Here is a 2,660-nt window from a genome sequence, read left to right as displayed (position 1 = left end):
ATATACAATCACATAGAATAATAAATATAGAAAAAAAAAATTTGACGGCTAATTTCAAACACTTTAAGCAATTAATATTTTGAATTTCTTTTACATATATAAATACTCAAAAATCAATGATATATAGTTTCTTACTACTAAAAAAAATGTTACTAATATAAAACAAGACCATATTTAATTCCAGTGACACAAACTACAACATTAAAATTTTTTTAATCTTATAGTATGTTACTCTAGTAAGTGTAGTACGATGTTACAATTGATTCTTAATTGGTGGTAGGTGTAGGAGATCAAGACACATAATTAAGTTTGATTTGGAAGGAGGTGACCACATTAGTTGATGATTAAGAGTAATGTCTGTGAGTGTGTATAAGATAAGGAGGTCTGTATGGTTGCCATGTATGATTAATTTCAAGTGTGAATGCATGCTGGGATAATGCAAGAGAGAGTAGGTATATAAGTGCATTACAATGAATCAATAACTTGTAATTAAAAGGGAGGATTGGATGATTTTAGATAATTGCAGCCTTTCATTATTTTATTAATTAAATTTTGTGAATTACATTCCTTAAATGACAATATTTTCCCATATCCTCTATTAAAGACATAATATTTTTGGAGATAATTTGAACATTTCACTTGCAATTTTAAAATGCACCACATCTTACCTTACATGGTATATTCTACTATATTAAAATGCTTCACTCCCCATTCCTTATTAATAACTATTCAATGTTTGTCTAATTCTATATATACACTCTCTTGCTCCTTGGACAGATACAACAAAACACCATGACTAGAAAGAAGGTTAAACTCGCTTATATCACTAACGACTCTGCAAGAAAAGCCATGTTCAAAAAAAGGAAGAAGGGATTGATGAAAAAAGTGAGTGAACTCAGCACTCTCTGCGATGTCAAAGCCTGTGCAATCATTTACAACCCTTATGATTCAAAATAAGAGGTTTTGCCTTCCCTTTCGGAGCCCAATGCGTACTTGCTGATTTTAAGAGGTTGCCCAAGATGGAGCAAAGCAAGAAGATGGTGAATTAAGAGACCTTCTTGTGCCAAAAGATCGCCAAGGCAACTGATCAACTAAAGAAACAGTGCAAGGACAATCACGAGAAAGAGATCATGCATATCATGTTCCAAAGTCTTATGGGGAAGCCCCTCCACCAACTCAACCTTGTTAATCTCAACAATTTTGGTTGGTTTATTGAACAATGCCTCAAAGAAATCCAAAATAGTATTAGAACACTCTGGAAGTCACCTCAGCCTCAGGAGGCCACAGATGCAGGAGTGATGAAGGGTCCCAAGGAGACATTCACTAAGATCACGGAGGATCATCTGGTGCAGATGTTGCAGCAGCTACAGACGTGGTTCATTGATGGGATGAACCCGCAAGCACATCAGCAACCACCTAGAGCAGATGGGGAATAGGCAGAGATGATGGTGCCATTCACCCATAAGAACAACCAAAATAATGGACTGATATGGTCTAGTACGTTTAACTGCCCTTAGGAATCGAGTATTTAATTTTAAATTTTTTGGAGTGTTGTTGGAGATGTACTTTAAATAACCAATTACACTCCACCACAAAGATATGTTGTCGGTTTCTTAGTCATCGTAGCGTCGCCTTAATAGTTGTAGTCATCATAATAGTTGTAGCTGTCACCATCATAGTTATAGTCGTTGAGTCGCATGCATACATGTACTTGGATTACTTTAAATTATGATTTTCTTTAGATTAATCTTCTCTTTAATATTTTATATCTTGTACTAGTACTACTCTTCGTTCTTTAATTTCTCTCTTCCCCCTGCTTGACGTGGCTACAACTATTTGTTAAAATACCTGCATGCTCAATGTAATTTTAAGCTATTATAATGCATTTTCTCTTCTTTTCTTTTCTGTTTTGTTTTCTTATTATTACATGATTATATTTTTTCTAATTATAAATTCTATTGCTCAATCTATCATGTCTGGTTAAATCTCCTTCATTGGAGTGATTGATGTAGCATGATTTAAAAGTATGTTTGAAGTTTAATTTTAGCTTCCTTCTAGTTGCAATTTAACAATATTAAAATTAATTTGGTTGTGAGACTTGGCCAACTCACGGCTTAATTTATTATTGATGGTTTTAGAATAGCAGGAGTGGAATTATATTAATTAGACATATATTGTTAATCGTTAATTTCAATTTGAACGGGAGTTATATATTCGAGTTAACATGGAGAAATCGAATTATCACAGATTTAATAGAATCAAATTAATAATGTTATAAAAGGTTAGTAGTTATTAATTGATAAACCTAGCGAATACTGGGAGGGAAACCAAAAGTACATTAAGTTTGTTCGATCATTGCATACTAGATTAAATTGATTGTGAAATGAAAACTCGGATATACCTAAGATTTAGGTGAAATCAATTACTTTGATGGGTTTATATCGATAGTTTTCATTAATTTAATTATTTTTCTTTGATTAAATTATTATTAAATTTTGATTTCTAGATAATAATAGAATTTCTATAATTCTAGTACTTGATACACAATTCTGTAGGACAATACTCTACTTATCACTTTATTATTTGAATGATTTTGTGCACTTGTGAATTTGCCTGTCATATATATAATCTTTAACTAGTTTTAGTTTTTTATATGTGTA

At 32.0% G+C, this 2,660-nt stretch overlaps 1 pseudogene; it reads left to right on the top strand.

The window, feature by feature from the left end:
- The first annotated feature begins 792 nt into the window (after nucleotides 1-792).
- On the top strand, nucleotides 793-1,436 carry LOC148268923 (agamous-like MADS-box protein AGL80 pseudogene; annotated as a pseudogene).
- The last annotated feature ends 1,224 nt before the right edge of the window (nucleotides 1,437-2,660 follow it).

This window comes from Carica papaya, chromosome 2 (assembly GCF_054855325.1).
Source record: "Carica papaya isolate Zhongbai chromosome 2, ASM5485532v1, whole genome shotgun sequence".
Taxonomy (NCBI): Eukaryota; Viridiplantae; Streptophyta; class Magnoliopsida; order Brassicales; family Caricaceae; genus Carica; species Carica papaya.
Note: the sequence above shows the minus strand (reverse complement) of the source record. Positions and strands in the feature narration are given on the sequence as shown.